The sequence below is a fragment of the Rhinopithecus roxellana genome, chromosome 8 (assembly GCF_007565055.1).
Source record: "Rhinopithecus roxellana isolate Shanxi Qingling chromosome 8, ASM756505v1, whole genome shotgun sequence".
NCBI lineage: Eukaryota > Metazoa > Chordata > Mammalia > Primates > Cercopithecidae > Rhinopithecus > Rhinopithecus roxellana.
Window position 1 is genome coordinate 60,943,098 of NC_044556.1, and position 26,820 is coordinate 60,969,917.

The 26,820-nt window shown below is 37.2% G+C and overlaps 1 non-coding gene and 1 pseudogene across 1 annotated transcript; one reads left to right on the forward strand and one right to left on the reverse strand.

The window, feature by feature from the left end:
* Window positions 1-12: 12 nt before the first annotated feature.
* On the forward strand, window positions 13-19,230 carry LOC115898994 (annotated as a pseudogene).
* LOC115899302 lies at window positions 4,475-4,638 on the reverse strand. Its single transcript, XR_004059052.1, has one exon. It is a non-coding gene; the product is annotated as a U1 spliceosomal RNA (small nuclear RNA).
* Window positions 19,231-26,820: the final 7,590 nt, after the last annotated feature.

Genomic DNA, 26,820 nt, shown 5'->3' on the forward strand with positions numbered 1-26,820 from the left:
ACCAGTAAAATCATGCTAGAGAAAGAGGACCAAAGAGAAAAGTGCACATCAACAGCAAACACTCTCATTCCCTTAGACCCATCATCATGGAGGCTGAAGGACTTTCTGGGCTTGGTCTCAAAGAAGACTGGAGAAATTAAGACTGGTAGGCACCTGTTTTAGCTAACTAGATACAAACTTGTAAAAATGTTTTATTTTTTTTTTGAGATGGAGTCTGGCTCTGTCGCCCAGGCTGGAGTGCAGTGGCCGGATCTCAGCTCACTGCAAGCTCCGCCTCCCGGGTTTACGCCATTCTCCTGCCTCAGCCTCCCTAGTAGCTGGGACTACAGGCGCCCGCCATCTCACCCGGCTAGTTTTTTGTATTTTTTAATAGAGACGGGGTTTCACCGTGTTAGCCAGGATGGTCTCGATCTCCTGACCTCGTGATCTGCCCGTCTCGGCCTCCCAAAGTGCTGGGATTACAGGCTTCAGCCACCGCGCCCGGCCAAAAATGTTAAACCAAAAAAAAAAAAAAAAAAAAAAAAAAAAAAGGAGTCTTCCTCCACCACAACCCCAGACCACATTCACAGAAATAACTACTGTTCACTGTAACAGTAGCTACATCTATAGAATATTGATATTCTATGCCTATACAAAGAGGGCGTGTGTGTGTGTGTGTGTGTGTATAATATACAAGATATGTAACTAAATATATATACTTCACGTATATGGGTTCATATATATTCATCTGATATCTAGCTAGCTAGCTATAGATGTGAAGTATACCCATACCACCCATTGCTGGTGTTACTCTAAAATGACTGTCTCAGAGTTTGTACACATTATTCTGCGGATTATCTGTATTGCACTAGGGGGGTTGATAGAGAGGGAAAAGGCATCTAAGATAAGAGCAAATACAGAATTGAGCTTTTCTCCCTTGGGAAGGGGCTGAAGAAATTAATATTAAGAAAATTTCAGAGAATATGATTTCTTAAGAGATAGAAAGTAAAAGCATATATCAGGGGAGAGGAGCAAAACTAATATCTGTGGCTTAGACATGAAATTGTGGCCTTTGCTGATCTCTCTACTGCTCAGGACGCAGGCACATCATCGAAGGCAAGAGATCCAGACTTCCAGGAGTGAAACAACAGCAAACAACCAGTGGCTCACTGTGACACTGGAAATGGCTGTGCAGAATGTAGAATGCTGAGAGTCAACTGTCCAATGGATGAATGTGGGAAAGAACTAAGACAACCCCTCAATTTCCTAAATATGCCAGAGGAAAGCCTCCCTTGGGGAATGGCTGATGCTTGGAATATAGATGCCATGTATAATTATTTAGTTCACAAATTCAGGTCAGTTTGACATTATATCCTAAGCTGTAAGGAGAAGAAATCTTCTTACCTCTCTACATTCCTAATTTAGCTATAAATGTGGTGTGCTGCAGGCAAGTCACATTGGCACATGAGAGCAGACTGTTAAATTCTCAGAAATTTTGTAAACCAGTTGTTAAACACAGGCATCATTAAAAATTAAAGTATATAAACTTTCAAATAAATAAATTTTATCAAAAACAAAAATATATTTTTCAAAACTCAACACTTCCTAATTATTATCATTTTACTATCATCTATGCTCTTGAAGTTATTTTTATCTATTCTATGGGTGTAATGGAAACAATATGTCCAGCTGCCTTTCCAACTTTGCCTTTAGTTGCCTCACATTGATAGCTTGACATTGGCTAAAGTAGAGGCATTAATAACACAAAAACTGGCAAACACCACAAATCAGGACCTCATTTGTTCTGTTGATTGTCTACACCACTGGTTCTCAACCAAGGTGAAGTTCGCCCCTCAAATGCCTAACATTTGGCAATGTCTGGATAAATTTTTGGTTCTTCCAACTGGGGATTACTACTAGTATCTAGTGGGTAGAGACCATGGATGCTGCTAAATACCCTATAATTCACAGGAGAACTGTATTAGTCTGTTCTCATGTTGCTAATAAAGACATACCTGAAACTGGATTATTTATAAAGGAAAGAGGTTTAATTGATTCACCATTTCACATGGCTGGTAGACCTCACAATCATGGCAGAAGGTGAATGAGAAGCAAAGCCACATCTTACATGGCTGCAGACAAGGCAGCATGTACAGGGGAACTCCCATTTATAAAACCATCAAATCTCATGAGACTTATTCCCTACCACGAGCACAGTATGGGGGAAACTGCCCCTATGATTCAATTATCTCCATCTGGCCCTGCCCTTGACACGTAGGGATTATTACAGTTCAAGGTGAGATTTGGGTGGGAACACAGCCAAATCATATTAACAATCTCCCGTAACAAAGAATTATTCAGCCCCAAATGGCGGTAGTGCTAAGGTTGAGGAACCCTGGTCTAGACCCAATAAAGTGATATGGAAAATGTTAACAGTGCAGATTAAAGTATCATGTCTGTCCTGGTTATATTGGCCTATGTCTGCCCTCCTTTCCTATCATCACAGGCAACTTTAGCTAGCCTTCTGTCTTCAGAATTTTCCAGGCAAAGGCAGGTATAACTTTCTCAATTCTCAAATATCCCCAAGCCTAACAGAACCCACCTCAGGTGCTCTGGAGTGATCTCTCACCATGCTTCACTCCTGTACCACAATAGTATCTGACCCATGACTCCACCTGTTGCTCTTGGAACCTTTCTGACTTATTTGGTGGAGGGAGCAACATTAACATTCTCTTCTTCTGTGAATTACCTCCAAATATAGCCTCCTCTAATAAATCTCTGTCTTCTGCCTTCTATTGTATATTCTGGAATTAACTAATAGGATATGGGTCTCAGGACTAGCTTTGCTATCTCTAAATCTTGGAAGTTTATGTTAAGAGTGTGCATATTTAGAACTCTGCCTCTCACGCTTTGGGGCTTGAGAGAGAAGAGAGAAGAAGAGAAGAGAAGAAGAAAGAAAGAAAAGAAAGAAGAAAGAAAAGAAAGAAAGAAAAAAGAAAGAAAAAAAGAAGAAAGAAGAAAGAAGAAAGAAAGAAGAAGAAGAAAGAAAAAAGAAGAGAAGAAGAAAGAAAGAAGAAAGGAAAAGAAAGAAAGAAAAGAAAAAGAAGAAAAGAAGAAAGAAAGAAAAAGAAGAAGAAAGAAAGAGAAAGAAAAAAGAAAGAAAGAAAGAAAGAAAGAAAGAAGGAAGGAAGGAAGGAAGAAGGAAGGAAGGAAGGAAGGAAGGAAGGAAGGAAGGAAGGAAGGAAGGAAGGAAGGAAGGAAGGAAGGAAGGAAAGAGGGGAAAGAAAGAAAGGGAGGGAATAAAAGGAAAGAAAGAAAAGAGAAGAAAAGAAGAGAGAAAAAAAGAAAATTCCATTACACATGTTGTGGCTAATCTTCCCAGGATATTTTAAAAAATATTTGTTTTAACTTAGAAGTGCTCATCAATGGTTATTATTTGTATTTTGGTCAGTATTTTTTTTTAGTAAAACTATGTATTAAAGCCCATAAAACTTTAATTTTTACTGCCTGTGTATTTTGAGAAAGACTAATAAGTCACTTGATGCTCTTATTGAAATATCAAACATTTTTGTGAACTAGGACAAGGGGAGTACTTAATTCCAAAGAAAATATAAGAAGGGCAAAATAAAACATGATCCTACTTGAAGTATTCTTCCTCTAATCCTCTTGCCAAAGCTGTCATAGATAATTTTTTTAAATTGCAGTCACAGCTAATATGTTACAAAATATGTAAGAAAATAATAATGGAATACCATATAAGTAAAGATCAAACTTAGTTTGAAAAATAAAAATAAAACTTTATTTACTTATTTACCTGTTGATACATAAAGCCGTTGGAAGAGGATATAATGGAGCATCTTCTGTTGGAGAGGACTTATGCTCATCTAAGGCATCTTGGTCATCTGGCTGCAGATTATATCTATTTCAAAAGATTGACAATTTGATTATAAAAGTAACTTTATACATTCTATTTAATTTTCTTCATTTGGAATACGCTTTTAATAAATGCAGGAAAGCTGACACCTTTAACATCTTCACAACTCGTGCAAATGATTTGTTATTCCGGAAAAAATCTGAGTTATTTTAGCTACATAGTTTCTAGTCCATTTCACACAAATCATTTCCAAAAGGAAACAGACTTTTCAAGACCAAAAAAATCAATGTTAACTGTTTAATGAAATAAATATTTTAAGGGCAATATTAATACATAAACGTGGGCTCATACATTTAAAAATTACTTCTCTATCTCCCAGATTTATCTGCCGCCCTTTGGGGTTTTCCCCCAGCCCCTTAGCTAGATAAAGTTCTCAAGCATTTGTAACTGTCATCCTAGCACTGCTTGATCTTTCTAAGAAATAGCCATTTGATGTCTTATTGTTTTCTACTGGAGGAGACCAATTTTTGAAGGCACCCTGAATTGTTTCAGTATATGGTCTTCTTTCAAGTTTCTATATTCACTAAAGGAGTCAAATTTCTTTCTTTTCTTTTATTTTTCCACAGGAAAATGCAAATACAGTCCTTCACTTCCACAAATTATGCAGCTGCGTTTCCCCCATTTGGGTAAACCGCAGGGGTCAGCACATCCAGAGTTCAATAGATCTGCCTTGTCCTGGGAAAGCCACCATCGTGATCATGACATCCCCTCTGGCAGGGAAGTATCCGTTTTCTTTTTATGACTTCGATTTTCCTTAGAAAGAAGAGTATAATTCTAGTGGATAGTATATTTAGACAAAACATTTTAAATTTGTTACAATGTATAGTTTAATAAATTAAACTACAACTATAAATGTGATAGAATTTTTTAAAAAATTCAGCATCAGCTTAAAATGTTAATTTCAGTCATCCGTGATTACTCTTTTATAACAAATTTCTTAATTCTGACACAGGCTTCTACAAAATTGTGAGAAAACACTATGGCAACCAAAGAAACAACTACTAAATAAAGCTACCATACATTTTATGCACTTATATGCTCATTTTTGCTACTGACTCTTTGAGTGTTCTATTGTATTTAACAGCCATTCTAGGTCTTCTGGAATTTTTATTATGTCCACTATGAGCTTTAAAAATAAGCAGATAAAAAATAATTTCTAATATCTAGTAGTAGCTTATATTTTACTGCCTCATATGTGCCATTCAGAACAAGTTTTTGAGTTAATATAACTAATATTTGAGTTAGTTTCCTAAGCGGGTAACATTAGGAAATCCATTTCACAAATAAAAAATCAATTATAGTCAGGAGAAATACTTTGCAAAATATCACAGATTTAGCCAGTTGAGGAGGTAGCTAGCAACCTGACTCAAATATCTGACCTCTTGGCATAATACAAATTTAAACTGTTTTGTCTAAATATACTATCTACGCATTATTACAAGTGAATTAAATACAGTAATGCTATATTACTTTTCATAGTAGTGTCTTTTATTCTATACCTAGGATTATGCTCTGTGGCCCAGGCTGGACTCCAGTGGCCTGATGCGAGCTCATATCTCAATGAGGCCTCACACTCCAAGATTCAAGGAATACTCCTGCCTCCACCTTTCAAATGCTTGGGACTACGGAAGTGCACCACCATGTCCAACTCTCCTCATTATTTTTTTATTTTATTTTTTTTATTATTTTTTTTTTTGCAAGTGATTTAACACAGAAACTTTATTATTGAAATTATTCTCATTACAGCATATAAAATAGCCAATGCCTAATCATGCCTAAAGGAGAAAAAAATAATCCTGTAAAACATGATTATAAGAGTATTTCCTTTATTTTACAAAGGCACTCTTTTTTTTTTCTTTTATTTATTTATTTATTTTTTTATTTTATTATACTTTAAGTTCTAGGGTACATGTGCATAACGTGCAGGTTTGTTACATATGTATACTTATGCCATGTTGGTGTGCTGCACCCATCAACTCGTCAGCACCCATCAATTCATCATTTATATCATGTATAACTCCCCAATGCAATCCCTCCCTCCTCCTCCCTCCCCCCTCCCCATGATAGGCCCCAGTGCGTGATGTTCCCCTTCCCGAGTCCAAGTGATCTCATTGTTCAGTTCCCACCTATGAGTGAGAACATGCGGTGTTTGGTTTTCTGTTCTTGTGATAGTTTGCTAAGAATGATGGTTTCCAGCTGCATCCATGTCCCTACAAAGGACGCAAACTCATCCTTTTTTATGGCTGCATAGTATTCCATGGTGTATATGTGCCACATTTTCTTAATCCAGTCTGTCACAGATGGACATTTGGGTTGATTCCAAGTCTTTGCTATTGTGAATAGTGCCGCAATAAACATACGTGTACATGTGTCTTTGTAGTAGAATAATTTATAATCCTTTGGGTATATACCCAGTAGTGGGATGGCTGGGTCATATGGTACATCTAGTTCTAGATCCTTGAGGAATTGCCATACTGTTTTCCATAATGGTTGAACTAGTTTACAATCCCACCAACAGTGTAAAAGTGTTCCTATTTCTCCACATCCTCTCCAACACCTGTTGTTTCCTGACTTCTTAATGATTGCCATTCTAACTGGTGTGAGATGGTATCTCATTGTGGTTTTGATTTGCATTTCTCTGATGGCGAGTGATGATGAGCATTTTTTCATGTGTCTGTTGGCTGTATGAATATCTTCTTTTGAGAAATGTCTGTTCATATCCTTTCCCCACTTTTTGATGGGGTTGTTTGTTTTTTTCTCGTATATTTGTTTGAGTTCTTTGTAGATTCTGGATATTAGCCCTTTGTCAGATGAGTAGGTTGCAAAAATGTTCTCCCATTCTGTAGGTTGCCTGTTCACTCTGATGGTAGTTTCTTTTGCTGTGCAAAAGCTCTTTAGTTTAATGAGATCCCATTTGTCAATTTTGGCTTTTGCTGCCATTGCTTTTGGTGTTTTAGACATGAAGTCCTTGCCCATGCCTATGTCCTGAATGGTACTACCTAGATTTTCGTCTAGGGTTTTTTATGGTATTAGGTCTAACATTTAAGTCTCTAATCCATCTTGAATTAATCTTCGTATAAGGGGTAAGGAAAGGATCCAGCTTCAGCTTTCTACTTATGGCTAGCCAATTTTCCCAGCACCATTTATTAAATAGGGAATCCTTTCCCCATTTCTTGTTTCTCTCAGGTTTGTCAAAGATCAGATGGCTGTAGATGTGCGGTATTATTTCTGAGGACTCTGTTCTGTTCCATTGGTCTATATCTCTGTTTTGGTACCAGTACCATGCTGTTTTGGTTACTGTAGCCTTGTAGTATAGTTTGAAGTCAGGTAGCGTGACGCCTCCAGCTTTATCCTTTTGACTTAGGATTGTCTTGGCAATGTGGGCTCTTTTTTGGTTCCATATGAACTTTAAAGCAGTTTTTTCCAATTCTGTGAAGAAACTCATTGGTAGCTTGATGGGGATGGCATTGAATCTATAAATAACCTTGGGGAGTATGGACATTTTCACGATATTGATTCTTCCTATCCATGAGCATGGTATGTTCTTCCATTTGTTTGTGTCCTCTTTTATTTCACTGAGCAGTGGTTTGTAAGAGTATCCTTTGAAGACTACCTGTTTTAAGAAAAAAAAAAGAAAATATTGTTCACTCATTTTTCCAAAACAACAGTTTAGAACGTAAAGCAAGGATCCCATGATTATAAATCAATGGTATAAATTGGCAGCACAAAATTGATTTAAATTCTAATAGTACAGGAACACATATGACTGGTAAAGCAATTTTCAATGACAACAATCAAAGTTTCCTGATTTGCTAATGACCAGTTGTTTTGTTTCAGTGTGACTGCAGTGCAGCAAATTTACACTGCCAACTGTTTACTCCTCTTATGAGTCAACATTAAAAATTGCAAAAATGACTTCTGTCTTTTTTCATTACAATGACAGATAAATAAAACAGTTTTTCTCCCTTTATCATGTCTCTTACTGAACATAATCGTATTATACTCCAATTCAGAAGCCAAGATTTTTGTTTTTGCTATAGAAGCATTTATAATATGAATTTTGTTTGAAAAAAGTAATTTTATAATCTAATGATTTCAGGTTAAGAATAACATGGGTAGGCTTGTTGTAACAATTATAGTACATAATTCATTATCATACTCTCTTAAAAATTGAAATAAAATGAATCTATAAATTGCGTTGGGCAGTATGGCCATTTTCACGACGTTGATTCTCCCTATCCATGAGCAGGGAATGTTCTTCCACTTGTTTGTGTCCTCTTTTATTTCCTTGAGCTGTAGTTTGTAGTTCTCCTCAAAGAGGTCCTTCACATCCCTTGTAAGTTGGATTCCTAGGCATTTTATTATCTTTGAAGCAATTGTGAATGGGAGTTCACTCATGATTTGCCTCTCTGTCTGTCTGTTACTGGTGTATAGGAAAGATTGTGATTTTTGCATGTTGATTTTGTATCCTGGGACTTTGCTGAAGTTGCTTATCAGCTTAAGGAGATTCTGGGCTGAATCGATTGGGTTTTCTAAATACACAATCATATCATCTGCAAACAGGGACAATTTGACTTCCTCTTTTTCTAATTAAATACCCTTTATTTCTTTCTCCTTCCTGATTGCCCTTGCCAGAACTTCCAATGCTATGTTGAATAGGAGTGGTGAGAGAGGGCATCCCTGTCTTGTGCCAGTTTTCAAAGGCAATGCTCCCAGATTTTGCCCATTCAGTATGAAATTGCCTGTGGGTTTGTCATAAATAGCTCGATGCCATCCTCATCAAGCTACCAATGACTTTTCCACAGAATTGGAAGAAACCACTTTAAAGTCCATATGGAACCCCGAAAAAGTGCCCACATTGCCAAGATAATCCTAAGCCAAAAGGACAAAGATGGAGGCATCACGCTACCTCAATTGAAACTATACTGCAAGGCTACAGTAACCAAAATAGCATGATGCTAGTACCAAAACAGAGATATAGACCAATGGAACAGAACAGAGCCCTCAGAAATAGTACCACACATCTACAACCATCTGATCTTTACAAACCTGATTAAAACAAGAAATGGGACAAGGATTCCCTATTTAATAAATGGTGTTGGTTAAAGGGGCTAGCCATATGTAGAAAGCTGAAACTAAATCCCTTCCTTACATTTTATACAAATATTAATTCAAGATTGATTAAAGACTTAAATGTTAGACATAAATCCATAAAAACCCTAGAAGAAACCTAGGCAATACCATTCAGGACATAGGCATAGGCAAGGACTACATGTCCAAAACACCAAAAGTAATGTCAACAAAAGCCAAATTGACAAATGAGATCTAATGAAACTAAAGAGCTTCTGTACAGCAAGAGAATCTACCATCCAAGTAAACAGGCAAGCTACAGAATGGGGAGAAATTTTTGCAGTCTACTCCCCTGACAAAGGGCTAATATCCAGAACCTACAAAGAATTCAAACAAATTTACAAGAAAAAAAAAAAACATTAAAAATTGGACGAACAATATGAGCAGACATTCTCAAAAAAAGATATTTATGCAGTCCACAGACACCTGAAAAAATATTCATCACCACTGGCCATCAGAGAAATGCAAATCAAAAAAAAAAAATGAAATACCATCTCACACCAGTTAGAATGGCGATCATTAAAAAGTCAGGAAACAACAGGTGCTGGAGAGGAGATGGAGAAATAGGAACACATTTACACTGTTGGTGGGAGTGTAAATTAGTTCAACTACGGTGGAAGACAGTGTGGTGATTCCCCCAGGATCTAGAACTAGAGATAACATTTGACCTAGCCATCCCATTGCTGGGTGTGTACCCAAAGGATTATAAATCATGTTGCTGTAAAGAGACATGCACACATATGCTTATTTTGGCACTATTCATAATAGCAAAGACTTGGAGCCAACCCAAATGTCCAGCAATGATAGACTGGATTTAAAAAAATGTTGCACATATACACCATGGAATACTACGCAGCCACAAAAAAGGATGAGTTCATGTCATTTGTAGGGACATGTATGCAGCTGGAAACCATAATTCTCTGCAAACTATCACAAGGACAAAAAACCAAACCCCAACTCTTCTCACTTATAGGTAGGGATTGAACAATGAGAACACTTGGACACAGGAAGGGGAACATCACACACCGGGATTGGGGAGTGGAGAGTGATAGCATTAGGAGATATACCTAATGTAAATGATGAGTTGATGGGTGCAGCACAGCAACACGATACACGTATATATATATGTAACAAACCTGTATGTTGTACATATGTACCCTAGAACTTAAAGTATAATTTAAAGAAAATACACAGAAAAAAAAAGAAAAAAAATTATAATAAAGTGAAAATCATGTCATTTGCCACATTATCAATAGTATCAAATGTTTTTATGTGCAATTTGGATTAGTATTATCATTGCCTATATTGTTATCTGCTGTCTCAAACAGCGCTTGGTACAGAGCAGATGTTGATATATATATATCTGTTTAATGCTGCCTATTGAATAGACTAATGTTAATTAAATAAAACATTTTATGCTTGTCTTAATAAGGAGAATAATAAATTCATACATAAAACCCACATTAATCCACAGCCACTATTTTTCACATTAACCCAACATGTATAACTTTAATCACTTTCTTGGATGAGATGATGCTAAGATGTGATTTAGCCTTACTTGAGAGGAAATACGTGCAATTACATAGTAAACAATGTATGACTGCAAACTATTTTTATAATGGCATGAATTAAATATCATTGATAAGAACTCTTAATGTCAATTGTACAACATTAATTGACCTGCTTGAAATTTATGATGGTGGACCAAAGAACAATTAGAAAATTTTAATTGTTAAAACCTAATATTTTCAGTTGTTTAAAATTTAACTTTGTCACTTGTCTTTAATCGTTTTGTTCTACAGATTTATAATAACTTTCATTTATCATCAGGTTTTCAGTGAGTTTATTATTATGTCTATTGAGTGAAAATTGTGTGTTTGTGTGTGTGAGAGAGAGAGAAAGCATGTGTGTAGAGAGTTTCCAGATACATAGTATGATTTGTTTCTAAAATCTTACAACAATAAAACTTTGTGTCTCCTGGCATCTTTGGGCAACTAATTGTGGTGCAATTGTTAGGCTTATTTTACTGCAGATGACACAAGTAAGAACTCTAGAAGAAGGCTAATGATCTCTTTTTACCATAACCACAGTTTTTTAAAAAATTGTCATTTTTCTCAAATCCAGTCTGGCCAGGCGTGGTGATGGGCCCTGGTAATTCCAGCTACTCAGGAGGCTGATGAACAGAATTGCTTGTACGCAGGAGGTGGAGATTTCAGTGAGCTGAGATTGCACTCCTGACTTCCAGCCTGGACTCACTCAAAAAAAAACAAAAAAACAAGACAAAACAAAAAAACACACACACATACACACACAAAAGTCTTCTTCTTACATACCAATTAAACCAACTATTTACAGGCTATGGATTGTTTTTGGGTAACTTAATACTATCTACCTTGTTAACATTAACACTTTTTAAAAATTTTTCCATTCTAGGACATTCCTTTCTATGACTTTTTGTCATTATTACATCTATAGTAACACATGGATCCTTTTAGATGAGTCCAAATTTTGGACATGTGTATCCAACTCCCCATTACAATTTTTTATTTGGTGTCCCATATGCTTCTAAAATGCAATCCGCTCAAATAGGTTCTCTTTTTCCTATCAGTAAATTGCATTACTGTTCCCTCAACTTATCAAATTACACCCGGGACACAGTGTTAACATCTCTTAATTGCCTCAAATATCCAAGTACCAATACCTGCCTATTGTAACTTATAAAGAGCTTGTAATTCTCTCAACACATATGTTCCACATTGCCAGTTTCTCTAACATAGAGCACGCACATCATTTTCTACAGGCAATTTTGAATACTTCCTTACTGTGGTCCATTGTGAAATTTTCCATGCTATAGCCAGTGAGATGTTACTAACTTGTGGTTCTCTAATGGTTTATCAAGTCACACTGAATATCTCACATAATTGCTAAAATGCCAAGTTATGCCAGTAGTAAATCTGTAACTACTGGCTACTTTTTTTTTTTAAAAACTTAACAAAGCAACCGTTTTCTACTGCAAGATGCTATTTACTCTCCAAATCTAAGTCATGTAGTCCCTACAACTGACGGCAGAACTCTTTGTATTTTTACTGTCTATTATGATGCTTTGTATCTCACCTGGGCTGTTTATTCAGTACTGTGTTTTCAAAATCATAATTAAGGCAGATTCAAAGTAATTTATCTAAAATTCAAAAAGCTCAATTAAGTAAGACTTTTTTGTTTGGTAGGTAACTCAGTTTCTGATGTAATATATACTTAATTGAGAGAAGCTATTTAAGTCTACATTCATGTACCCTTCACCTTAAAGGGAATATTTATTTCTCTTCACAGAAACATTACTATGTTTCATCTTTGGGTACTTTTGGGGACTTACAGGGAATAGTACACAATGTGTACTATTATAGTACATAAGTGTGTTGACTCAGTTTTCTCAAATTCAAAAACTCCTAAACCCTAAAACACACTGGCTAATGCCTTAAGATATATAAATGTATACAGAACCTTGTTAATTAAAATTAAACAGGTTATATTATAAGCCAATCATGTGTTGTAGCTGAAATCTCAACTTACAGCTTGTAAAACACAATTTTTTTTGTGAGTTCTATGTATGATCCTTTTAAATGTAAAATAAATATCATATTTATGTTTGTATAACATATGCTCCTCCTCTATTAAAAGTATCCCAGCATCTCAGATGTAGTGAGACAAGGCTAAGAAAAGCAAAGCACAGAGATGGTCAGAGGAGGAAGAGTTAAGAGAACAATTTATTTCCACTTGAAGGTAAATATTAATAATACAAATAACATTTTCATTACAGGAATGTCAGACCATAGAACTTAGTTTTGATAGTAAAATATTTGTGATTTAACAAGTTACTTAAAATGATCTGCTAATTTTCACAGTTGATTATTCATATAAATGTGACCTAATATTTATCAACATCACTGAGATATTAACTAGTCATTACATTTTAACTATATCCATAAATCAGCAATTTTGAAGTGTTGTACTCACACCTGAATTGCAGATATTCTAATTGGATGACAGCATCTGTAATAAATTTGCCCTCCTTTTTACTCATAAAATCAACATCAATAACACTGAAAACACTACAGATATTTTTGTTGTGTGTTTCTGACAATATATCCATGTCTTTAGTACTACTGTGCGATAGGTTGATGCAAGAAAAATCAGGCTACCCTAAGAGAGATTTACTGAAAATTGCATTTCTTCATTTATGCTAACATCAACCAAAAAATTTAAGTGAATTATTTATTTACATTATCGCTAACTATCTTTTCCTTTATTTAAGTGAAACAAAACATACATACATGCTAAGTTCCTCATGAAAGTCCTTTTGAAACCTGGCAAGAAAAACAAATAATTGGGATCCCTTAAGGATATAGATTCCATTTCCAAGTTCCAGAAATTCTCTTTTAGATAGTGTGAGACATGACCTGGAAGCCAGTACGTTTCAAAAAGCAACATTAAGAGATAACATCAGCTGGACACAGACTGAAGTCTGTAATCATAGCACTTTGAGAGCCCAAAGTGTGCAGGTCACAAGGTCAGAAGATGGAGACCATTTTGACCAACATGGTGAAACCCAGTCTCTACAAAAGAATGAATATATACACAGTCCCAGCTTCTTCGGAGGCCATGGCTGAGGAATCGCTTGAACACAGGAGGCAGAGTTTGAATTCAGTCGAAATACTGCCCCTGTACTCCAGCCTAGCCACTCCATCTAAAAAAAAAAAGGAAAAAAAAAAAAAAAAAGAGAGAGAGAGGGAGAAAGATAACATGAATCAGACACAATATCTATTCTTAAGGATTATTAGAAAAATGAAACAAGTGCATAAAAAACCTGAGAATACATGAAATACATTAAAGTTGCACACATTTGCAATGCATTTTAATATGTGTATATGTATATGTAAATGGAATATTGATTGTACTTTAGGACACTTTTCATTTTATAACTTGATAAAAATGTACTCCTCATTTAGTTTTTAAAAATAAAAACATAATTGATATAAAATTATGAAAATATCTTACCTAAACTGGCATACATTACAAACAACAAACTATATTTCTGTAAATCTAATCCCTATGCCCTGAATCTTTTCTTCTCTGGAGATTCAATACTCCTGTTAGTAACTGATCACTCTTGCTCAAGTTGTTACATTTCTGTGAAAAATAAGCATTCACTGGTGTAATAGAATCAAGATTATGAAACAGCTTCTATTTGTATAAAAAGAATTCTATTCTCATAAAGAGCAAACATCTCACAAAGAAAAATATTAAATACAATTCCTTTTTGAGAGAGAAAATAAAGAGCTGTGTTAGATGTTACTGTAGATTTTATACGCTGCTATAATTGAAACAACAACAACAACAACACTTCCACAACTTCAGGAGAATAATTTAAGCCATTTAGTTATTTATAATATTAGTAATTTTAATTCTATGTTACAGTTTTATTTTTAATAAAATGCCATTCATTTTAACATTAGAAAAGTAAATTTTAAAAATATGAAGCTCAGAGAATTCCTTTAAAAAAGTGAATATTCAATACACAAAATAATTTAACCTTGTTTTTGAGAGTGCCAAGTAATCATTATTAATTACCATAAAATAATTTTTAAAAATCACAGGGGTTATAATGCATGTCAGCCTACATTTGTGTATGGCAAATACATCAGATAGAGTCATACAGGTTCTCTGATTTGCATTTGCAGACAACAGAATTTACTTCTAGGTATATAACTGCTCCAAACACCAAAACAAAATTAGTAGCTGTGCACCTACCTGACTAGAAGGTGATAGAGCAGGTGCACCTTCATCCTGAACAAACAGTGCCACATTAACTTCCAGCTCTCTTTTCAGCCTTATGAATTTCAAGGGAATCGCTTCTCTTCTGACTACCAATAAGAAGTACATTCCTTTGCCTTCAGGAGCACTAAGGTAGGGAATCTAGAGGTAGACATGGAGGATATGCCTGCAACTCCAGAAACAGAAACACAACTCTCTTTGTCAGATAACCACAACAAAAGAGAAAAAGAGAGAGTCCAAACCTCTGATACACTCTTTGAGACTGAATTGGGAAAAACTCTTAGTCCGCTAACAGAGTGTGGCTCTGACTACACCTGGTCAGACACCACTCTCAGTTTGATTCAAAGTAAACCTCTCTGTTGACTGTCAAGCCATCCTTCAGGTTTCTCTCCTCTTTTCATAATGCTTACATTTGATGCTGAAAACTGGAACCAGTGTTGGGAGCACAAGCTCTCTTGCTTCCCAGGAAGCTGTGGGTAATGGCAGTTTATCCTAAGGTAACTCCTGGATCCTGAGAGTCTCTGGCCACCTGCCCCATCTTTTTTCTCTCATTTAACCCATCAAGAGAATGTTGTGAGAAGGACAACAGACCTGAAGGGAACTGGAAGGCTCAGGTCAGGGCTCTAAAACCCTCAAGTCTCAGGAATCCACCTCTGACAACCAGTATTAGGTATTTCACTTCCTAACACTGGCTCCCTCTTCTCTCTCTCTCTCTCTCTCTCTCTCTCTCTCTCTCTCTCTCTCTCTCTCTCTGTCAATCTCTATCTCTCTCATTCTGTTGCTCTCTCTTCATCATGTAGCTCCATTCTGGCAGTCCCTGTGCCAATTCCAACTGGAATATCCAATATACAACCTTAATTCAGCCATCTGGTAAGATCTACCTTTTCCTGGATATTTCCTGGAACTGGAGAATTTCCTGCCTGCTGTCCAGTTCCTCTAAGGACCAATGGGACTAAGCTAGAGGAAACACTGGGGATGAATAGGACTTTCTCAACATAACTGTCTTCTTCCATAAAGAGGATTCTAAATTTCTATCTATCGTCTGGGACATCTAGAACAAAACAGACATTTTTTCAAAATATCTTATAGCAAATCTAGCTTCCCGGAAGTGCTAATTGTTAAGTACGTGAATTTGTAAATATATCATTCACTTGTACCCATGGGAAAGGTTTAGTGTTACTGTCATTTACAGGAAAAGCAAACAAAGAAACAAACAAAAACTTAACACGTTTTGCGTTGAAGTTAAAATGGCTAAAAGTTACATTATAACATGTAATTGAAAGTGCTAAACGTAAATTTTCATGCAAGGCATATAAAAAGAGTAGAAAGTTAAAAATTGTAAGTGGACATAAAAATGTACACTTTAATAAAAACTAAAAATTCATTTGGGCAGATAGTGACCTAGCTTGAAGAGTGTTTCATTTGTTTGTTTGTTCCTGTGTTTGTTTGTTTGTTTCCATGCCCCAGTGGCACCTGAAATGCCAGAAATCGGCACCGTTCACTCCCTTAAATGGGGGTGAAGCCAGGGAGCCAAGCAGTCTAGTTCAGTGAACGTCATGCCCAAGGAGCCCAGCAAGCTAAAATCCACTGCCTTGAAATGATCACTGCCATCCAGTAGTCTGAAGTTAACCTGGGATGCTTGAGATTGGTGGGGACAGGGGTGTCCACCAACGCTGAGGCTTGAGTAGATGGCTTTCCCTTCACAGTGTAAATAAAGTCACTAGGAAGTCATCACAGCTCATCAAAGCTGCTGTAGCCAGACTGCCTCCCTAGATTCCTCCTGCCTGGTCAGGGCATCTCTGAAAAATGGCAGCAGCCCCAGTTAGGGGCGTATACATAGAACTCCCATCTCCCTGAATCAGAGCACCTTTGGCAAAGGGCAGCTAGAGGCACAGATTCAGCAGACGTAACCCTTCCTGCCTGCGGTTCTGAAGACAGCTGAAGATCTCCAACAGACTGCCTCATCAAGTGGGTCCATGAATCCCATGCTTCTTGACTGGGAGACTCCTTCCCCCAGGGATCGACAGACACCTCATACAGGAGTACCCTGGCTGGCACCTGGCAGGTGCTTCTGTGGGATGAAGCTTTCAGAGGAAAGAACAGGCAGCAATCTTTGCTTTTCTGTATCCTCTGATAGTGGTACTCAGGCAAAAACTGTCAGAAGTGGACCCCCAACGTAGTCCAGCACACCTGCAACTGAGGGACCTGATTGATAGAAAGAAAACTAATAAGAGAAAGGCATAGTATCAACATCTACTAAAAGGATTTCCAGAAAACAAAACAAAAACCGAATTAAAGGTCACCAACATCAAAGATCAAAGGTATAAAAAATGCACAAAGGACAAATATAGTTGAAATGATGAATTGATGGGTGCTGACGAGTTGATGGGTGCAGCACACCAACATGGCATAAGTATACATATGTAACAAACCTGCACGTTATGCACATGTACCCTAGAACTTAAAGTATAATAAAAAAAAAAAAAAAGAAAATTCCAAAAACAAGAATACCTCTTTTCCTCCAAAAGACCACAAGTCCTCACCAGCAAGAAAACAAAATTGACTAGAGAATAAGTTTGAGGAATTGGCAGAAGTAGGCTTCAAAAGTTGGGTAATAACAAATTCTTCTGAGCTAAAAAAGAATGTTGTAACCCAATGCCAGGAACCTAAGAACTTCAAAAAAAGGTTAGGGAAATTGCTATCTGGAATAACGAGTTAAGAGAAAAACTTAAATATCATAACGTAGTTGAAAAACACACACTACAAAGACTGCATGAAGCATACACAATTATCAATAGCCAAATCAATTAAGTGGAAGAAAGGATATCAGTCACTGAAGGTCAACTTAATGAGATAAAGCATGAAGAAAAGGTTAGAGAAAATGGAGTTAATAGGAACAAAGAAAGTCTCCAAGGACTATGGGACGATGTGAAAAGATTAAACCTGCTTTGTTTGCTTGTTTGTTGGTTTGAGATGGAGTCTCACTGTGTAGCCCAAGCTGGAATACAGGGGTGCGATCTCGGCTCACTACAACCACCTCTTCCCTGGGGCAAGGGATTCTCTTGCCTCAGCTTCCTGAGTAGCTGGGTTTACAATAACACACCACCACATCTGACTATTTTCTGTGTTTTTAGTAGAAACAGGGTTTCAGAATGTTTTTCATGTTTGTCTAGAACTCCTGATTTCTTGATCCAACCATCTTGGCCTCCCAAAGTGCCAGGATTACAGGCGTGAACCAACATGCACAGCAAAAAACTGGCTCTTATTTTTGGCCCAAATACAACTATGAAGTTTCCTGCTCTCTCAACACTAACTTCCATTTCACTTGTCATCAACATTCTCCCTAAAGTATAAATCTTGCTGTATCAGAAACACGCAGTCTTTCATCTCTTATCCATCTCTAATCAATTGTACTTGACTTACTATGAGCAGAGAGGGGCTTATCATAGATTCACTGTTCATTACAAGAGCATTGATGTCACATTGAGGCTAAAGTGCCAACTTCACAGACAGCTGTGATGTGAGAAAGGAGAAGAGCGAGCCCTTTTTAGTTGTCTTAGAGAATAATGGTAGTATAGTAGCCCACACATAGCTATGTGTTCAGTAAACATCCAGTCTTATTACTTTTTCCCTAGGACTGTGTTTTAATTCAACTAAATGCAGATATTCATAGTCTCATACAGAAGAATAAGTAGGTAAAAAGGAATGTTATGCTACCTTTTTATTTTTCAGGGTTCTTGAAGTTCTTGAGATGAACAGTGGCAGGAAACTCATCATTTTTAAAAGTAATTCTCTTTGGAGACGGTGGGGTTGGGAGGAGTTCATTTATGAACAGACATGCCACTCATACGTTTGATACTCAGCTGTTCCATGCGATAGTTGTGGAATTTTTAACAAGATTTGAAAGGGATGGACATTTTGCTACCATGAAGGTTTTTGACATGGCAGGTCAGGAGAGATTCCAAAGACTGAGGATATTATTTTACAGAGGTTCTGACAGTTGTCTGTTTACTTGTAGTATCAATGATTCACAAAGCTTCGAGAACTTAAGTAACTGGAAGAAAGAGTTCATCTATTACGCAGATGTGGAAGAACCCGAGAGCTTTCCTTTTGTGATTCTGGATTCTAAGACTGGCATTAGCGAATTGCAGGTGTTTATAGAAGAAGTGAAGCTTATGCAGGGAGAACGGCGACTATCCTTACATTGTAACAAGTGCAAAAGATGCCACAAATGCGGCCATAGCCTTTGAGGAAGGGGTTCAAAAATTCTTGCATCTGAGGATATGTCAGATCACTTGATGCACAAAGGCATGGTCAACCTTCAGCAAAAGCCCAAGCCTAGCTCATCTTGCTCTTGAGTTTTAGAGATAAGGCAGATGCATTCTAACCAACTCACACATGTGCACATAATCACAGACACGGAGAAGAGAATTATTGTTTGCAGCAGTGTGTTACTTACTAAAAATTTCGATGAATGTGTATTGCTGTGTCATTAGTTGGTGGGAGAATGGACACATCCACTCATAGAGGAATACATTTTCTCAGTAAAATCACCCTACATTTATAAATTGTAATGGCTGTCTAAAAATTTTTCTGTGATTTACATATGTAAATTAGATATTTTATAAATGAGATGGCCAACACTTTAATTATAATTAAAATGAGACTACTGTAGAATTTATACTTGAATTTTTTTCCTGGAAAAAATGGGAAACTAATTTTTATATGTACAGATTTTTATGCAATTATCATCCTATCCTTCATGAAATAAAATGATTTCCTAAGCTACAATATTAGATGGGAAAGATTGGAATCTAATGTATTTGCAATGCATTCTATTTACTTTACTTCTTTATTTCTTTTCAACATGGCTTAACCTTTTTCTTAGTTTTCATTCTACCTATCATTAGATTTACTCTAGTAACTACTCATCATTCTTTTGCCATTAATGAACTTCTCCCAAAATAGATCACATTTCCCAGCCCTAGGCAAAAAATAGTACAAGAGTTGCTTCTTCATACAGTCTGTCACACATCCAGCTAAATTCAAGCTGTCCGTGAATAAAAAGGCTTTCCACTGACAGAGTTCACTTTTAAGAAAAAAGGCGAACTTCTGAGCTTGGAGAAAAGACAAATCTGCTTTTGATAACTGATTTAACACTTACAATGTGTGTGTGGAGGATACAAAATTACAGTTCTACTAATGGGATACTTAATATTTCTCTGACATTGTTCAACCTTTTGGAAAGTCTCCTAGTTGAAGTTAAGTGACTCCTTTTTAACAAAGACACAAGCTGAATTTATCACTCTCAGGGGAAATACTAAGAAGGATTGTACTTTGTCAGAGGGTAAATAAGACATTTTTATTAGGCCATATATTACTTACTGCCTTCACTATTGCTGAACATTGCTTAGTGATTTGCTTTCAAGGTTTTTTGTGTTTGCTTCAAAAAAAAAACCCTTCCTGCAATGATGAGACTTGATAAAACAAGTTGTGGCCTCTTGTGGATGTTCATATTCTCTGCAGTTGAGGACTATCTGAAGCTTGGATTGAATGTGGATGAGACCCGCAACTGGGGAGCGATGGGGATATCAAAGACCATGCTGGGTGAGTGTGGTGGCTCTCATATAGGGAGCAGAGTTTTAAAAAATTACATCAAAACATTTCTCTTCCTGGTTTCATCCAGTATTTCATCTGGAAGCGTTTTATAAAATATACGATAGGAAATGGTAGCAGAACAAAGCAGGTGGCGAGTATGGCAGCAGGAGCAGTGAGAAGCAGCTGCAGAGTCAAGCTGGAAAGGAGAACCATAGATCATGCTCCATCGTTTGAAGGAAGGGTGATTCCCAGTGGTACAGAAGTTTGCTTCATACAGTCTGTCATATATCCAGCTAGAGTCAAGCTATGAATAGAAAGCTTTTCCATAGAGAGAGCTCAGTTTACAGAAAAAGGCTAACTACAGAACTTGATGAATAGATAAATGTGCATTTTATAACTTACATATCAACTAAAATGTGCTGAGTAGAGGATACAAAATTACAGTCCCATTCCATTCAAATAAATAGTTTTGTTAATTTTCCTAGTTGAAGATAAAACATTCCTACTCTTTCTTGTCTCAAAAAAAATCTATGTTTCTTGACAAACCTAAGCTTTCACTTTTATATTATGATACCAGCATGTAAGTTTTCTCACAATAAACATGTCATGTGGAGGAGTAAAAGATAAGTAGAGAAAAGCATCTGTGTGGTATCCAGTGATAGGTGCTCTCTGGAGAGTCAGTGCTTTCTGGAACTCTGAACTGATAATTGGGAGTGGTGAAGTGACTGAATTGTTAAAGATCACAAGTACAAGCATGGACAAAACAGAGATTGAGAGTATGTATGTCCATGCTAAAGGAAGTATCTTACGAAGTTTGCAGCTATAACCGGAGGACAAAACTCTGTATGCACATGTCTTCCGGATCACTTTTGGAGCACTAAAGCAGACAACCAACTTCGTGCAACATACATGTGCTAAGAGGAGCCTGATCTTAAGACCAATTTCATTTCCTTGCTCTTATGTTAGAGAGCCTGCAAGGGACATCACCTACCAGATCCAAGCTTTGCCAGCTTATCTTTCCTCATGATCATCTTGTCTCTATCAGCTGACAGCTCTACACCTGTGCCCCAGTGCTCTCATTCACACCTTCACACCTGCAATAGTTTTCTCTGCAGCCCACATTAGAGGTCTGGCTTAATGCTCCACTTCCCTTACAGCTCCTTCAAAGAATTAGTCACATATGCAGTTTGGCACTTAACTTCACTAATATACACCCAGTATGCTCTCTCACCTTCATTAGCATGGAGAAAAGGCTATTTTCAGTGTGCCACTGTAAACAGCTGAGCCATGTCTTCCTGCTGTCACTCACCCTGATGCTCTTGGCAGGATTTCATCAGAAACCTCTGTATTAGACACTCACTGAAGGCAGGAACAACTGTATTAAAATTTACATGTTTGCTGAAATTTCTCCCAGATTTCTAGAAGAGTCTTGCCTTTCTCTGCACCCTTAGCTCTGACATTTATTTTGTTTCAATATGAGTGTTGTATAACAGGTTAAGACATCATCTTAGTTTGGACATGACCAATAGAGGAAATAGTACAAAAACAGCTGTGAAGGATAGCATTTTTTTTTTTTTTTTTTGACAGAATTTCACTCTGTCGCCCAGGCTGCAGTGCAGTGGTACAATCTTGGCTCACTGCAAGCTCCACATCCCGAGTTCAGGCCATTCTCCTGCCTCAGCCTCCCAAGTAACTGGGACTACAGATGTCTGCCACCGCGCCTGCCTAATTTTCATTTTTTTTTTTTTCTATAGAGACAGTGTTTCACCATGAATTCAATCTCCAGACCTCGTGATCCACCTATCTCGGCCTCCCAAAGTGTTGGGATTATAGATGTGAGCCACCACACCAAGTCTGCACTTTAAAAATGAATATTAAACTACCACAATCTGGAACAAACATCTTTATGTTAAAAATCAAATAAGTGGGATAAAAATCATGAGAGTTATTTCACACAAGGACACAAGAAAAAACGTAGAAGGACTTGCTTAAAGTTAATTCAGAATGGAACAAAATTGTTCAAATGCTCACCATTAGCAGAGGTTGTAGAACCTGATTTCAATGAACATTACCTATTTTACTGTAGATCTTATTGTAGAAACAAAGAGAGCATTACCAGCCTCCTTGGTGTACCATCTCGGCCTCCAAAAATGCTAAGATTGCAGCATGAGCCACCATGCCCAGCCAATTCCAAAAGTTTTATAAATTTCTGCGACTTCCTCCACCATCTCTTCACCCGCAAAACAATCATTACTGAGAATTCCAGTGTATAAAAAGTAAAGCAACTGCTGTGACCAAAGTACCTACATTGATATGAGTGTATATTCATGATCTGCTCGATTTTTTTTCTTTGTCTTAAATAGACACCTTTGACGTTTCAAAAAGGCTGACTACAAATGTTATTGTAATCCTGGCTTTTCTTGACAACACTCCTAAAAACTGCCTTACACTTTTTTTCATCTACGAATATCAATGGTTTACTCTCTGACGGAAAGGAAATAATCAGGGACCCACTATTCCTAGCCACCGGCAGAAGCATAAATGCGACATTTAGCACTGCACATGTGTTTCCTTAGGTTCTTGAGTACTGCTGTGTAGACTGTCTATACATTGTTATGATATATCTACATTTATAAATGAATTAATGTGAATGTATATGCTATCACATTTCATTCCCAACTGCAAATATCTTAGTTTTAAATCTATCTACCAAATCTTGACTCTGACAATTATTTTTGGATTGTTACATTAAAATGTACTACCTGGGACAGTCTCCGGGGCTCATGCATGTACTCTCAGGCGGGCTTTGGAAAAGCAGAGGTGGGTAAATCACCTGAAGTCAGGAGTTGGAGACCACTCTGGCTAATATGGTGAAATTCCGTCTCTACTGAAAATACCAAAATTCAGCACACGTGGTGTTGGAATGTAGTCCCAGCTACTCCAGAGACTGAGGCAGGAGAGTCACTTGAACCCGGGAGACAAATGTTGCCGTGAGCCAAGATCCTGCCGTTGCACTCCAGCTTGTGCAACAGAGCAAGACTCATCAACAACACAAAATAACAGCAATAATAAAATCAAAAGTAAAGAAACCAAACAAACAAGTGGCACCATTCTTCTCGAATGACTATTTGATCATAGAAAACTCAATCCTGCCAGTTTGTGGTCTCTATTAATAGCACAGCAATTTATTTGAAAGTAGATGGAAACATTTCAGAATAAATTTTGAATTAGTTATCTCTTATATAGGCTGCTTGCTTGCTCTCTTTGGGGTTCCCTTGTAAAATCAACGATGAACACTAAAAGGTGAAACATAAAAACAATTTGCCTTCACAATATTCTACAAATAGCTGTCCTAAGTTGTGTTCCTAAATACATATTCAACTGGCTTGAAGACTTGCTTGCAAAGGGAGTTGACAGAGAGAGTTCTGGTGAGAAAAGGCCATCTGGAACGTAAGCTGTGAAGCCTAAGGGAGTTCCTTCAAAAGGGCAGATGAAATCTTGATTCAATCACCAAATTTTAAAACTAGAGAACACACCTTACTTTTATATGTAAATCATAAATATCAGTAAAGAAGTGATTTATTTCATCTTCTCGCCTTATGTCATGAAGCATAATAAATCTCGTATGTGACAAAACTAAGCAATACTTCTCTTAGAAATAAAAACAAAAAGCAAAGTTAATTGACACAATATCTTCAAATTAGTCGCACACCACACATTTGTGATGTAAGAGTTGAATACTTTAACTGGGTTTAAAATTAGCTTAGTTTTTCAGAGAGAGAACACAACTATTGTAAGTGAAAAAATAACTACAAAATAAAGTAACATCACTCTTGATATGACTCAGATAAACTTTTGGTGTGTATGAGACTTAGTTAAAAATCAGCTGTTCAACAAAAAATTTCTCCCTTAATAAAACAAAAGTAGCCTCATAAATGAAAACTTACATTCATACAAATTGGGCAGCATACAGTCTCAGAGCCTGGCATCTGCTTTCCATATTCTTCTGGTTTGCGAACCCAAACTTTAGTAATTATCTTTACTAAAAAGGTAAAAGTATGCCTGCAGTAATGAATGCTGACACAAACCACTTGTTGGACTTGTCCACACATTGTCCACACAATGTAGGCATTTGGATGGGCTACAGAGGCCTTTTTCAGTGCATGGAGTTAACGGCAGCACGTCCTGGGAGTAGTTGGAGATGATACTTGGCCCCCACTGTGAGCAGTCATCTGTGTCAACAAAAGTAAAAATGTTCTGTTAGAGCTGGGTGTCCTTTTCCTGGGCTCAAATGGCTAAAGTGAACAGAAGGTGGAACTCTCTGAATATAATATGAAGATATTCACAACTTGGAATGCAATCTTACACCAATGTAATTCTTTCTTTAAAAAATATAGTTTTAAAATAACACCTCAGTTATGAGATGAAGTAGATTCTCTCCAAATTTCCTTTGTTGATGTTGTAAGTGACAGTATCACAGAATATATCCTCACTTGGAAAGACAGTTTACATGTAGATGTGTTTATTTCAGATGAGGTAATTTAGAGTAGGGTGGGTCCCTAAGAAAATCACTAGTGTATTTAGAAATAGGGAACATTTGGAGATGCACAGAGTGGGAAAATGACACAAGAAGCTGGAGTTACAATGCCCCAAGCCAGGGAACTTTCAGAAGCTGGGAGAGAAACTGAACAGATCCTTACCTTAGGACCTGCATAGGAAGCATGGCAACACTGACACCTTGATTTTAGACCATGGCCCTCAGAAATGAGACAATACATTTCACTGTCCAAAGTGACTAAATTTGTGGTACTTTGTTCCAATAGTCACAAGAAAGAGAGCATTTACATTCATACAAAATGTGAAGCATATGGTTCAGAGCCTGGCATCTGTTTTCTATATGCTTCTAGTTTGTGAACCCAACTTTAGTAATTATCTTTACTAGAAAGGTGAAGGTATGCCAAGGAAGCTGTTCCCAATCCTGGACTGGAGAAGGGTGGCCAATTGCACACCAAACCCTCGGACATCTAAAGCATGTTTTACTTCACTCGTGCTGTCACGACAAACCTAAGTGAATCCTTGGATAAACGGATGTTTTTCAGATACGATCACGCAGTGATTTTTTTTTTTTTACAATGATGATGAATCCTGAAAGACTAGAAGCAAATTGTGAAAATGCCTTAACAAGGTGAATGGTAGCAGGAGAAATAATTAAAATCAACGTATGCAACAAATTTTTTTTAGGAGTGCTGCTTTGTCACCAAAGGGCCAGTGGAGTGCAGAGAAATTGTAGCTACATCCCGGAAGGCAATACTGCTACAAGTACTGAAAACAAGTTTTAATGAGGAGGGTTTCCATAATAAGAGAAAATAATGTCACAACACCACCTGGCACCTAATTCTGTCTATCATATTTTGGGGGCAAGTCCTGAATAGTTGAAAAATATCATACACACAAACAGTATACATTGCAGTTACTACAACACAATCAATTCCTTAAAGGTCATTAAAGCTGACTTGTGTGCTTGAGAGAAACAGTGCAAACGTGTCAGCCATGTATTGGGAACATAAACTGGAAAGCACTGGATTCTTCTCATATCAAAAATCTATGGCCTGTTTACTATGAATGGCAGCATGTTCTCATACCAAGCCTGGGTTCCGGAAACATTCTTGAGAAGAAAGTCAGGTGTCATCACTTCTGGTGCTGCTTTTCAGCTTCCTGTGCATGGCCTAGGTGCTCACTCAGAGGAAAGCATGCACGTATGATCCAGACAGGAAGTGCCACTGAGGGTCACTGAGGTTCTTTTTTAACCCTGGAGGTCCTGAGGAAAAAATATGATTCCTGAAAACTGCCTGAATTTTAATGGATGAACCCCAGTAGGTCCTGATGTAAATATGATTCATGAAAACTGCCTGCATACTCATGGATGACATCTCAAGGCCACAGCTTGCTACAGGTGGACTAGGTTTCTACGTGCTCAAGCGGCAGCGATTCATGATGGGTGACATAGTGAATCCAATATCATGGGAAAGTCAGAGGTCATGGTAGTCTGTGCTGAATTTAAGTAAACATAAACAACTCCCAGGACATTGCCTGGCTCACTTCCTTCAGTCTCTGAGACCCCACAGCAAGGCTCATTTAATTTTGTTAGATTCCATTTACCTCCTCAGACCAGAACATCCAGTTGTAAAATCACATTACACTATTATTACAGTATGGTAAAAATTCTTACAAAATTTAAGCCTCCATATGCAGTTTGGATTCTGCCTTCCCAGCTGGCAAAGACTGCATGTCAACAGCTGGATTATCATAGTGGCCAATAGTACACAGTGGAAGCTCCCAGACATGGTAGT